Source organism: Lutjanus erythropterus, chromosome 1 (genome assembly GCF_056507025.1).
Source record: "Lutjanus erythropterus isolate fLutEry1 chromosome 1, fLutEry1.hap2, whole genome shotgun sequence".
Lineage (NCBI taxonomy): Eukaryota > Metazoa > Chordata > Actinopteri > Lutjaniformes > Lutjanidae > Lutjanus > Lutjanus erythropterus.
Window position 1 is genome coordinate 26,975,857 of NC_139317.1, and position 14,257 is coordinate 26,990,113.

Genomic DNA, 14,257 nt, shown 5'->3' on the forward strand with positions numbered 1-14,257 from the left:
GTCAGTACACCGTGACATCACTGTTAGTCATGATCAGAGGTGCAACAGACTTTAAACCAGTAAAACACTTCATATTCATATATTAAATATTTTTCATTTCTGTTCCTGAAACCATCAGGCAATCATAAATAATCTTGAATGATTGCGTTGAAACGGTGAGGTGGTTTCCCTGTACGGACGACTGCTCTTCCCATTGGTGCTGCCTTTAATGTGTTTGTTTCATGTAAACACATTTATTCATGCGCTTGTTAATGTGCTACTTAACACTTAAGATGGCGACTTGCCTGAAGAGTGTTGATTAATGCAATGAGAGGAGTACTGAATACTGGATGAAAGATAAGATGCTCATCTGTAAAGCTGCTGAGATTTCTGCTCAAAATAAGTATAAATGCTGACAGACAATCAGAGGTCTCGCTGTTTACCAATCATCTGCAGATTTCTAAATGTAAGGCTATTGATTTAAAGGGCGGTGAGTACAACTGCTAACCTAACCTATGGCCTTTACATTTTTTTAAGGACATGCCTTACCGTTAATCATGCTCTCCCCTCATTTTTCTCATTGGTATGTCACCACCCCAATATGAAAGGCTACCCTAAAGACTCTGGTTTGGCAGTGATATGATATTTCCTTATTATTTGCCAAACAAGGCTACTTTTATAACTGAAGCACTGAATGTACTGTAAGAGCAAAAGCTTGACATCCCTACATTTTATACACGGTAATATTTCCTTTCTCTGCATACATATACTGCATACCACTTGGTGTTGAATATGTTTCATGCATATAAAGCTTGTCCTGTGTGTAAGATGCGCCCACGTTCTGTTGGCTGTCAAAAAAAATACTCACTTGTCGATCAACTTACTCTTTGCTTTCATGTGCTTAAGTCCTCAGCTGCTCTCACTCAAATATGGGCCTGCATAACATAACGCATCTTCTGTTACTCTCACCTTGCAACCACAACTGTTGGTAATATTCACATGGCCTCCTTGATTACATTAGCATACAAAAGAAACACCCCTACCTCCATGGCCTCAGGACTTCAATCAGAAAAAATAAACTGAACTGTAGTGTTTTTTAATGATAGAGGGGTTTTTTTTTTCATGAGATGCATATTTGGTCTCTGAAAATAACTCGAATTTAGATCTGGTCTCCTTTAGTTAAAAAAAAAAAAAATCACAAGGACGAGTGACGGGACACTATGGCTGCCTGGTCAGGTATGAACTTTTAGTGACTTTGCTCAGCGTCAGGGATAAATGCCACCCCAACTGAGCTGAGTAAGTGCCCATTTACCCCGAGAGGAGAGAGGCAGGACTGAGAGCGCTAACCTAAATACTGCTTGTTTTGCAATTCTCTGTGAACCTAAAATCCCTGCAACAGAATATGGGAGGAGAGGAGGTAAACAAAATAGAAAGCAACAGAGTAATGTCTTCTATCTCTCTTTCCCTACATAGGAGTCCTGCCTCCAAGTGGTACCATGTCTGGTCGTGTGTACTGTGATTTACGGAGCAGTGGCAGAGATCCATTAGCAATGAAACAACATACCCTCTATCCAGGAAGTGATTTATGTATTCAATAAGGCTCTCTGGCTTTCATTCCCTCCTTCCCCTCATTTCACTTCCTTATTCTTGACAGCAGCAGTAAGAAAAGCCACAGCATGGAAAGTGGAATCTGCTAAGCAAAGTGTCCTAGGTAGGTGAACCTGCTGTTATGGCAGTTTGCTTTGGCTGCTCTGCACCAGTATTTCAGTAAAAAAAAAAACGCAAAGTTATTCAGCGATACAGTAAGTTAACTTTAAAAGGCTGCAAGGCAGTTACTCTAAACTGTAAACACTTGGGACGCTTTCACACCTGTAGTTCATCTCATTTAGTCCAGAACAAATACACTGTTTCCTTTTGTATTTTTGTTCACGCTGGCTATTTAAAAAAGAGCTGCAGAATAATAACATGGGTAATTCAGAGTAAAAGCATTATACAAAATACAAGAAGGAAATCAAAGCAGATGAATACAATAAAAATACTAGGGCTGCCCCCAACTAAACTACTAAAGTAGTTGTAAGTTCAAGCGATTAGTCAACTAGTTGTTGCACCTTTACGATATTAATTTAATTATTTAAATATACTATATTTTGGGGGCATGAAGCAAGCCGCCGGTTAAATGTTACTGGACAAAAAGGGGCAATGACCCTGAATGAACTGGAAAAACCAGCAAGGAGACTGAACATTTTGTTTATTTAGATTGATTGAGTGATTTTTTTTAAACTTTGACTTTGACATACTAATGAACACTTTTCAACTACATCCTTGGCTCTGCATGAGTGTGCCTGGAGTGAGCTCAGTGTTATCCTCTTTCTGTAATCAAAGTCAGGTGACTGACAGTGTGTCATGCAGTACATTACTCAACCTTATGTGTTATGTACTGTGGTGTCACCAGGAGCACACCAAGTAATGACTGATTATGAGCTTCATTAGTCCAGATTGCAATTGTAGATGAGACTGTTACCTCATATTATGAAAAATGAAACACAGGTAACGATGAGGCGTCTTTTAGCATCATGTTATGGGAGGATAACATGTGTGGTCACTATGTTTCACTTACTTTTTTAATGAGGAACTGCCAAAATCAATGTCGCAGGAAACAAACAATCTGCATCTGTTGTAACTCATTTTCATTTTCTAATGTATCAAAGAAAATCCCTGCAGTCTTAAAGGTTAAAAATGTTACCAAATGATTTTCAATAGTAAATAACTCACTTATACAGATTGTTAAAAGGTTGCTTTCTTGATAGTTAATGGCCAAGTATGAACTTAACTATAGCTACCATCAGAATTTTTTGTTGTTTGTCTACTATGCTTTCAGTCAACAAACAAAGTGCCCCAGATCCTCCTTTTGCTTTGTTCTGCACCCAGGTTCATCTGACAGGTTCCACGCCAGCCTAAACACACCAAATCAAATGGGTAAACATACCAGTTTTCATTTGAACTAAAATGGTTGGTTATGAAAGCACCCTCACAGTAAAATGGAGGTCATAATGAAAAGAGAATTATAATAAGACGACAATGTTCATTTAATATGGTTGAAAATCCTTTTTATTCTTTAAAATGTGAGAGAGCGAGCTCTTTTTATTTTAGGCCACCATTTGGTTGCAACAGAAATAGCTATGATAAATCTATAATTGGCCACATCATGACTGTGCCAGCAGGGAAAATTGCACTGAAAGCAGGCAGATGAGTGAGAAGGGTAAAGGACAAGAGGAGGAGCCTTGAAGGAGTACTGGAAAAGAGATGAGGGAGTGCATAAGAAGTGGCAACTGAAGACCAAGCAGCCAAATCCTGCTGACTATTCCGCTTTCAAACAGCTGGGTATGGAAACTCACAGCAGTCCTGAACATACGGTATCACTGAGCAATTAATCTACAGAGGGAAAGTATGGGAAGGACAACAGAGAGAGGGAAAAAGAGCTGGCAGAAGAGGTCAAGAAAGTAAGAAATCAGCAGAAAAGGTTTGAGGAAGAAAGAAAGCTGCTTACAGTAACACCCATTAATTTCCCCAAAGACAGGTGTTGGGGATATTAATCCACATAAAAGAGCCAAGCTTTGCCAGCTTCTCTGCTCCTGCTCCAGCCAAAGCTCTGCATATCCCATCCAGCCAAAGACGCTTTCAATTAGAACTCGGACAGAGTTGTAATTTAAAGACCACGCTACAAAGGAGGAACCCAGCCTGCTATTCACCACAAAAGAGCTTACAACATGGCTCTAAAATTAATCCAAAATTGTACCTCACTGGTCTGTGATCTATAGATCTGTGCCTGAGCATAACTATAAATAGATACAATAATTATAAGCATTAATTTCAAACATTTAAAAGAAGACATCATCTTATTATCCCTGCCAGGCGATCTTTTGCATGTGTGCGTGCATGACCAGTGGACCTGCAGTTTATCTGCAGCTTATCTCAAATACTATGAGATGGGACCGATTTTTGTGCACATCTATGAGTGTATGCCGAAGGACCTCTGTGATTCAGATTTTTTTTTTAGAAACCTCGAAAAACCTTTTTCATGGCTCCACACCAGCAACAACTATGGCCACAGGCATTATGTTGTGTGGAGGCAATATCTCAAAGAATGGCATGGAGGAATTTCTTCAACTTGATGCAAATGACCATTTGAACTCAAGGATGAACCGATTCAATTTTGGTGGTAAAAGGCCAAAGTCACTGTGACCTCATGTCTATCCCATTCTCATGAAGGTGATATCTCAAGAACACTTTGGGGGAATTTCTTCAAACTCGGTGCAAGCGTCCACTGGACTGATTAGATTTTAGTGGTCAAAGGTCAAGGCGACCTCACTAAACACGTCTGTGGCCATAACTCAAAAATTCATATAACAATTATGACAAAATTACACACAAATGTCTAATAGGATAAAATGATGAGGTGATGACATTTACTATCAACTTCACTGCAACATCATAATGTTCAGCTGTCTATCAGTCATCTGTACTCCTCTGTAAAAAACAGTCTCTTCTCACTGGAAATTATTCACTAGAATCATACATGTAGAGTGATAACTTCCATTATATACACCTAATATTTTTATTAAATTCCCTGAAAGTTACAGGTCAGTATGGTGGCACAACTGTATTAAACTTCTTCAGAGTCTTCACTACATACGTTATATGAGTCCAGACAGACATGGATGTAAACTGTAACTTCACTGGTTGGTGGAGTTATACAACTGCAAGGCAGTAATTCTACTTTTTGACTGCTCTGTTGTATACAACTATTTACAGCTGAATTCTAACTCCTCTTAACCGGCTACTTCAATCTGTTTCAGCTAGAGACAACACAGGAGGAGGTCATGTTAAGGAACTTTGCAAATCTCATCCTGCTGCATCTGACAGTTGTGGTGGCATTGCAGTAAGTGCTTCACTGTCTGTTGCCTGATGGGGATTTTCACTCTACTGAGAGCACTCTTCTAGGTTTTTATTGTTTGCAGTCTGGCCAAATAGTTAAAATCCCAGAGCAGGGACAAGTCGTAAAGAGAAGAAGCATATGATGGAGAATAGTACAGACCAGGGATCTGAATTAAAGGGCCATTACATTACAGCTGCACCAGCAGGAGGTTTATAACACATCTGAACCCAAACATTACATCTGTTCCACTGTCTGTTCAGCCAAATCAGACTCTCGAGGCACTCATCCCACAGATAGCATGGGAGAACGGGCCAGAGTTAGCAGTTGAGAAGAATTATAAGTTTGGCGGCTTTGCCTCATCAGCGCTTTGAAAGAACGAGGGCAGACTGAAGAAGCACTGGTCTAGTCCATTTTTTCTGTCTGCTATTAAGTGGTAACAAGGTAGAAGAGTGTGTACATGTGAGTGTGTGTCTGTCACACATGTGCATATTTAACAGGTGATCAGCTTCTACTCAGTTCTTTGCTTGACTTACAGTGAGCTGAAAATATTATCACTTAAGAAGTTGGCAAAAAAAAATAAAGTTAAATAATGACTTCAAGTAAATTAACAGCAAGTCTGTTCCTTTACCAGAGCATCATCAGGCCAAAATGATCATACACACTAAAGTGAATAAATAAGGCCCTATTGTCTGGACTCCTAAGTACTGGCTTACTGCATTCAGGGCTGCCACACATTTTTAAAGTCATATTCAGGCACTTTGGTGGGACACCTAGGTTGTCAGGAGGAAGGGCGGGGTGGTTATGAGCTACGTGGTGGGAGGGTGTTGACCACTGCATGGCTCCAGAGAACAGAGTCATCACTTGAATATCAGCTCTTTACTGCTTATATGTGACTTGTTACCGACAGCAGCATTAACTAAAAGCATTTAAGGCCTGGAAAATCAGACCAGCATATTCTCTGTGTCACTCTGTGAATTATAAACTCTTCTAAACTGTTTCAGCGACCACGTTAACTGTATGTGCACAAAGTAAAACATAATGTGTCCCTCAGGGAGGTCCAGCCACCCTGGTACCACACTGGTATCTTCTATGACCTGTCATGAACAATTCAGTCATGTAGCGATTTACTATGACAAGTAATACAATTGCAATTCCAAACAGTTTGAAGCACTTAATCCACTATCCAAGAACATTTCAAACCTTAAACAGTACAATTCAAGTATTTTCAAGGATGTGTAGCACCTGTACAAACCTTGTGTATTGTTTTGTTTTGTATTTACTGGAGCATTCACACAGTAGACTTGTACAGAAATATGAAAGTGAACTATTGCTCAGAGTCTTTTACAGAACAACACACATAATGTATAATATTTACTCCATGTACTTGCAAATGCAAGCATGTAGGCAGGCATACAACACTGAAACTAATAGGTTATCATGCTGATGATTAAAAAAAAGGAATCTGTGTATTCAGCCGTATCATAACGAAATTATGAGTGCCTGCAACACACCAAACATACAAATGTAGAAGTGGATTATGCTGCGGGAGTGGTTTAAAACTGCCACTGGGACAGCATCCATTGCAACCACCATAAATCATTGCTGAATAAAGCTTATGCTTAGGTTTCTCCAGGCTGCACCGAAGTAAACATGCCTGAGGGTTGCTCAGAGACATTTGTGTGGCTGTTTCTTTTATGCTTGTATGTTGAATGTTTACATCCATTTTGGACCCGTCTCCCGATAGGCACTAAATCAACCAATCCACTTACTTGGCGCACAGGTTTATACAACACACTGTTGAGGCTTGGGAGGTGTGTGCGTCAGCCTCTGTGAGTAAAGCTATGTTTTCAGTGGAGTATTCCTTTAAGATGCCAATGCCACAAAGTAACCATTCCAGGTGTACTTAAACACTACAGGTACCTGTCTTTTCTCCCCATCCATCCCCTGATGCAAAAATTGCATTGCACTAACTACATATGTATTAATTTAAACCTCTTGGTCCAGTTTAAATGTGCATTAAAAAAATATTCTCATGGAGCATACTGAGATATTTCTGATAGCTGATCTGAGAGCAACACGATCAGGATCAGCACTGAATCAGTCTCTAAGCATCAGCTTAAACACATTACAAAAGTATAAACTATTTTTTTTACCCCTTGTCATATCTCACAAGCCTGCAAGTGATGCTACCCATTGGTTTGTGAACTACCACTTTGATGGCGGCCTGCCTGGTTCCAATCTTTGTCATATTACAACTAAACAGTACAGTAACATATGTTTCTGACAACATTTTAGGAAAGAGTTGTAACAGAATATTGATCCATATATGATCAACACTGTCTGGTTTAACAGCTGGACAACAGCGGCGGCTGCCTGATCATGATCTTTCTCACATCACAGCGTAACAATACACTAAAACATGATTCTAATAACATTTTAGACAAGAAATGCACAATCCAGTCATAGAATCTTGATTCATATTTGATACACATTGCCTTGTTTGACAGTTTGATCTGCGTTTCATGAGTCCTGTGTGTTACACTCGACAGACATTTGTCAATCAGAGGGTTACCACGCCCTAAAGCACACCTAGCTTTATTGTCTATTTTACAATAAATGGGACCATCATTAAAAAACAAACATCATGCTGTTTCAGGAAGACTTGAAAGTAGGGATTGAGGCCATAAACTCATTAGGACTATTTATTGAGGTAAAAAAAAAATCATTATGGTACATCTTTAGGGTACATACAATCAGACACCTTTTTGTGGCCTGTGGACTCATCCCCTGTTGGCCATTAAGAAAAAGGCAGGTAACAGATCTGGAAATGATTATATTGGGAATATCAGAGGCTTTTAGAAAACTGACTACCTCTCAACAACACTTTTTTTTCTTTGGGCTAGAGCTAGAAAAACTTGTACTTAAATTTTGGATTAAAGTCAAAGCTGGAGCGCAACAAAACTTACTCATATCCTGTGTCAGCTCAGGCTCGAGGGCTCCAAGGTGTCACATTGCTTGGTCGTACACCTCGTGACGTGTCAGCCCCAGCGCAAGCTGCACCTCTCATTTCAACATGGAGGAAGACTGGGCAAGCAGGATCACATTCACAAACATCACATGTTAAGACTGCTGTGAAGTGATTGGACACTATGTCTCAACTACAGAAAGATTTACAGATGTCTGCACTCTTTTACACAGTATAGATCAACAGGACTTATTCATGAATGACAAATATGACAACGAGATCATTTCAGTTGAAATACTAAAATATTTTTGGTTTACCTGAGCATTTGTGTACTTTGAGAACTTACTTAAGATTACCATATGGAGAAAAACGTTAAAACAGCAGCATTCAGGCACCAGACTTAATGGAATAAACCAGACAGGTGCTCTTTTGTATGTATTTCATTTGAATTTTTGATGGACAGGTGTGCAAACAGTGCACCTTAACTTGATATATTAGGAAGCAGTTTACTATTTATACATTCAGCTCTATAAAATGTCATTTAGTCGTGTTTGTGTCTACCTGATGACTCTGAGTCTATTACTCACTCTGTTTTACAAGTCTTTGGTCTTGACCAACTCATCTGAATCAAAACATAAAGCTTTTTAGCTACTACATCTAACTGCAGCTCTATTTCCTTGTTGATAGGATGCATCAGCCTCAAAATATGGCTGTATTCTCCACTGAGACGTCTTTCTGCATGTAAGTAATAGTCAGAACATCTCATCTTGCGTCAACTTTGTCAGTTTTAACAGTAATAAGCAGATAAATTCTTCTCAACAGCGACAAGCTTCGGAAAGCGGGAGCAGCCATGTTCAATAATTACGTTCGCCCATTTGAACAGTTTATCTGTGCACCCCCTGGCATTTTGGAGAATACTGCAACGAATAACACGTTGAGCATAAACATCTCTCTGCCGGCTTGTAGGTCACACACCATCTATGTGACTTGCACGAGCATAAACAAGGCTTCACTGCTCCATGAATTAGATTTATCTTAAACTATAAATATAAATGAATAAACTCAAGAATTACTGTAGTAGTACTAATCAGTGGATGCTTAAGAGAAGATCAGCTGTGGTTTAAATGTCAAATGTGAACAATTCTCATCACAAACTATTTTCTACCAGATGTTAAAAAAGTGGAAACTATCCTGAGCAACTACAATCAATGATCCCAATCAGTATTATTCTGCAAAAATGACTGTTTGCACTGCTTCAAGCCAAGTAAACAGTGGGCTCTGCTGAGAGAAATGCTTGTGTGTTAAATTGTGCACTGTCCTGTCCTCTAGCAATAATGCAGCCAACACCCAGTGAGTTAATCGCTTCACTCTGAGAGAGCACCGAATGCTTTTAAATGACAATCAGAGACTGTTTTTCTAAATAACACAACAAAACAAACAGGTGGGTGAGAATTGGTTACAGAGATCTTCATCAAAAGATGATTTCATGCTGGAGATAAAAAGCCACTGTGGCCAGATAAAGGAGTGATTTAACTCAACTGACAAAAACTGTTTGTTTGGTTAAAAAAAATACTGGCAGAGCCTGCTATGTGCACTGCTTAATCAGAGCATAAATATCTACCTTTGACTATGTAAGATACATTGCATCAGTACACCAAACATTGATTCAAAAAGCCTCCAACTGACTGTCTTTCTTTAGCAGTTAGGTGGTACTGAGGTGATGCTGTATCTGCATGGTTAAGTATCTTGGACAGCCCCTGGTGTCTTCAAACAGACACTACAGCACATGGGAGACTGAAAATGGCATGCCATTACCTTACTGCGCAGTAATGCTCGCACTGAGAAGCTGCACAAAGTTTTACACTCAGAGTAACCAGGTCATCGCTGCAGCCTGATCATTTTTCGAGGAGGTGGACAACTCATGTGGACCGGACTTTGCTGCGATGCACTGACCGGAGTAGGCAGAGAAATAATCAATAGAATTACATGAAATGGGAGGCTGAGCCACACAGAACTGCTGTTACGAAAACCCTGTCTATTTAGAGCTCAGCTGCACTGACACAGACAAGTTGCAAAGCTTTATTTACCATACGTGCATGATTCATTTGAACTAGAGCATCTGTTGCGGAAGCACAACAGGCAATAAGATAATTTTAATGTTCTATTCCACTGTGTAGTTCAGAGGCGCCTCTGTTAATGAGACTCAGTCAGTCTGGTTTTGAGTCTGACTTTCAATGCACCACCCACTGAGTTCACATATTAAAACTGTACCACTGGGGAAGAGCTCAGTCAGTGGAAAACAATGTGTCATTTTCATCCATGTCAAATGATATTGGTAGAAGAAGAAAATGTTATCTTCTGGGATATCTGCTGTCGTTAGATCATTTAGGTAATTTATCATTTGTCTCATCAAGACCCTCTGACTCATACTAATGCCAGAGAATCTGTGGGTGAGCTTCATTTCACAAACTTTGTCTAATTACCCAGACTACCCAGCAACACCTCAGTCTGAGTCCAGTGTGAGACACTGATGTGAAGTATCCTGAGTATCAGAGTATGGGAACATCACTTTCAGTGTCACAGACCATTTGTCCACTCATTTACTTTCAGGCCAGTTTTCCTCCCTTGACCTGTTCTTGCACTGACCATTGTGGTAATTATCTAATCTCTGTGCTGATGTCCGCTCAAGAAGCCTGTACTATAATTACTTTAAGTAGCCTTTATTAGAGATAATGGACCTTCAGCATTAGATCACATCTAATTACAGCTGCCAAGTTAGGCTCTAATATCCATTCTCTACCTGAGAGAGTTTTACAAGTGTTGTACCAGTCGATTAATTAAAATAGAGACTTATCACAAGCAGACAGATATAAATGAAGCAACAATCTGTGTCTGTATACAAGTGGAGGAGTGCAAACTAAAGACCTCTCGAAAATAATGCTGCCACACTAATGTATAATTTCCCCTGACGACACAAATATCAGATCTATACAGCAGTTTTGGCCTTCTGTGTTTTTTCTTCTGAAGCTCTCCCTATTTTTATTTGATGACTAATACTTTGGACACATATTGTTCATACTTCTGTGCACAGACATGGCTTAACTCATGGCGTAACGCGAAACTGACATGTGAATGGATGATAATTATTATGTACATAATGAGCAGCTATAGGGCCGCATTTCATGAAAGTGACAATATCAAAGTGGTTTCTTTTTGTTTGGAATATAATAATTGTGCATTTAGAGATCATGGTGTTTACAGTATTATTATTGCTAATTATCACTTCCACTGTCTCTTCCGGTTTGGTATGTAGCAGCCTTATAATAATGTCAAGAGTTAGTTTCAGACTATTCATTACATGTTAAAGTGGAACATTAGGTCTTCTTATATCCAGGCAATGCATCAAAGTAACAGACATCAGGTCTAATAGTTAGGAGGAGTCAAATAACAAAATATAGTCCCTTCTGTACATGTGCAAACATCTTAACATTTAACCACAGGCTAGAAACATTGTCTGTGTGTCACATTAAAGCTTGCAATTAGTTGCTCAAAAGAAAATTACAGTAATTGCATTTCAGTACAAACATTTCAGTCATTTTCAAGCAAAAGTGTCAAACATTTGCTGGTTCCAGCCTCTTAAATGTGATGTTTGCTGATTTTCTTTTTTCATTTATAATAGCAAAAGAAGACCTTTTAAGTTTTGGACTGTTGATGGCACAAAAGAAGAAAATATATTATAAACTAAAACAAGAAAATAATCAGCTGAATAATCACTAATGAAAATAGGTTTTTTGTATAGGTAAATGGTCTTTACAGTCTGCCCCTGGTAAACAGGAGATAGCAATATATGTACATAATTGCTCAAATACTTTTGAATATAATGTGTTTTCCATACATCACCATCACTTAAGCCTCACAAACATGCACAGCTCAAGAAACACTATTCTGACAGAAAGTCATCAAAATTTCAGTATTACCGGCTTCAAAAAGGTGGTAGTTAATCAAAGGTTACTGCATTTAAGTTTATCATACAGTATTGACTGGTGTTTCCCTTATTTTGTCCATCCCCTACAGCATTTCATACAAGCCTGTGCTCCCACTGAATGGACAGCTCTCTCTCTCTGGAGGAAAATCAAATTAGCCATGTTCTGACTTGGCTAATTTGCCATTTAGACAAGGATACGCTTCCCTCGGTGAGGGAGAACATTTGGTTGCATGGCTTTAGGCTGAGCCCTGGTGGGAAAAGGCTGAACTACAGACTTACTGCACTATTTGCACACACACACAAACACACACACACACACACACACACACACACACACACAGAGGAGACAAACACTGAAGGGACAATTTAGCAGACCTGGCACTGCTGCTGGCAACACAAACATGAACATAATAAAAGAAGAAATGGCCAGTGTTTTGTATAGAGATCACGCATTAATGTAAAAAAAAAAAAAATCCTCTTATTTGATCTTGTGATAAAAACATGTCCCCTATAGGCTGCCTGGTTCGTTTCAAGTTTAGAAAAACAAGGCTGCACGACTGAGCATTTCTGTGATTTTACCTTGTCTTTAATCTCAACAACTTTTCTTCTTTATGTGGGCATTCAGAATAGGAATCCATTAAAATACCCAGCAAACTTATTGAAGCATCTGGGTATTTCAACGCATATTAAGTGTGGAGGTGGTAATGCAGGAAATTTGTCAAATTTGTTTAAGTATAATGACTTCAACTGCATTTTCTCCAAATCCTTCAGTAAAACTGGTTCTTATGAAAGCGTATTAAGACTAAGAATTTATAGAAAAAATACATAAGGTATGAAACACTAAGCTTACAGGTGATTTTACCTTTATATTTCAACATATTTTTGCAAAATTATTTGCTTACCGTTGAGATCATGCAAAAAGATGAGATGCAAAATTGAGGGTTAGCTGCTGGAACACAGCGGAGGCTGATGGTTGACATCCTCGGTCGCACTCACTTCCTTTGATACACAATAAAAGTCTTCACTTGGGAGGGTTTTTCCAAGCACAGGTCCTGAAAAAATATAGACAGTTAGGGGTAAATAAAGCAGACACACAAAGAGACATTCTGAATATGCTTCTTACATTGATTCAAACTGTTAACAGTAACCATGTAAAATGCAATATTAGATCTGGTTTGATACGCACACAATATGGTTCCCTGCAGCTCAGCTGTCAAATAAACGGTATGATGGAGTGTAAAGTAAACAGGACTTTCTCGAAAGTCGAAATGATACAACAGGGTGTTTACACTAGTACCTGTCAGCAGCTTTGAGACTATCAGTCACATCAGGATGGTATTTTGAGTTATTATTCCGCGTGTCATGTCTGTCTGTTTTGATGCACTGCACTCACCGTATGAAATCCTGATGACAGCTTATTTGAGTCACAGGTGACACTTTTATTTGGGGTCCAGAGTTGCTCTACATAGCAAACACAAAGTGCATACTGAGATGCAGTGGCAGTCACTTGTCAAAACAGAACTTGTCGACGTCGATGTGTTGCAGGCCAACAACAGTCTGGGTCTAAACACTGACGTTGACTTGACTTGACTTCTTCCAAGTATCAATATGCAAAATGAACTCACAATAGTGTTCACAGGTGCCAAAACCTAGCTAACTACGTAAGAGTGACAAGTGCTGAATTTAATTTTCGTTTACTTAAATATATTTTAATTAAGTTTAATACACCAAATACTGGGTTTTTGACTAAATTAACCAAAGCAAAGATATGCAAAAAGTGTAATAATGCTAATATTGAGATAATTTTACCGAAGAAGTGCACCTCTATTCCTGTACACGCGTGACTTCGTTCTTCTTCTTCTTCACAATTTGCGGCAGACTGACAGACTAGACTCAGCAAAGGCGTGTTGCTGCCCTCCACAGGTCATTTGCAGAATCCACTGACTGAATTAAAGCCTTGAGTCCAGTCCACTCGTGATACTGGATTACTTAAGAAGGAGCCTCAACATTGAAATCACTCAGCATTCATGAAATTAAGATTATGGAAAGAAGGTTAAAAATAGGAATCTTTTTTAAGACTTTAAGACTTTACTGCACTGTACCATAGATATATAATATGAACTAGACAGAGCATTGTAGTGCAGCCTTTTTCCCAGTGACGACTTGCAGTATAGCAGTGAAAAATTCCCTACTAGCCCAAAAAGCACTTTCCGCCATAAGCCACCATTATGAAAAAAAAAAAGATGTCACTCAAACTGTTGACAGTACTCCTCAAACAGCAAACAAGGTCAATTATGACTTTCTATTATGATTTTGTGATCCACAGAGTTTTAAATGTGTAAAACCTTTCTCAAGGTGAGAAAAGCTATTTAAAAATCTGTGATGTTGTCAC

The 14,257-nt window shown here is 39.0% G+C and overlaps 1 long non-coding RNA gene across 1 annotated transcript in view; it reads right to left on the minus strand.

Moving 5' to 3' along the window:
* LOC146333017 (uncharacterized) overlaps positions 1–13,778 on the minus strand; it is a 56,920-nt gene extending 43,142 nt beyond the window's left edge. The window contains exons 1-2 of the long non-coding RNA XR_014771297.1: positions 13,675–13,778; positions 12,768–12,917 (exon numbers count right to left, since the gene is read on the minus strand). This is a non-coding gene — a long non-coding RNA (uncharacterized LOC146333017). The remainder of the gene's footprint in view (positions 1–12,767; positions 12,918–13,674) is intronic.
* Between the last annotated feature and the right edge of the window lie 479 nt (positions 13,779–14,257).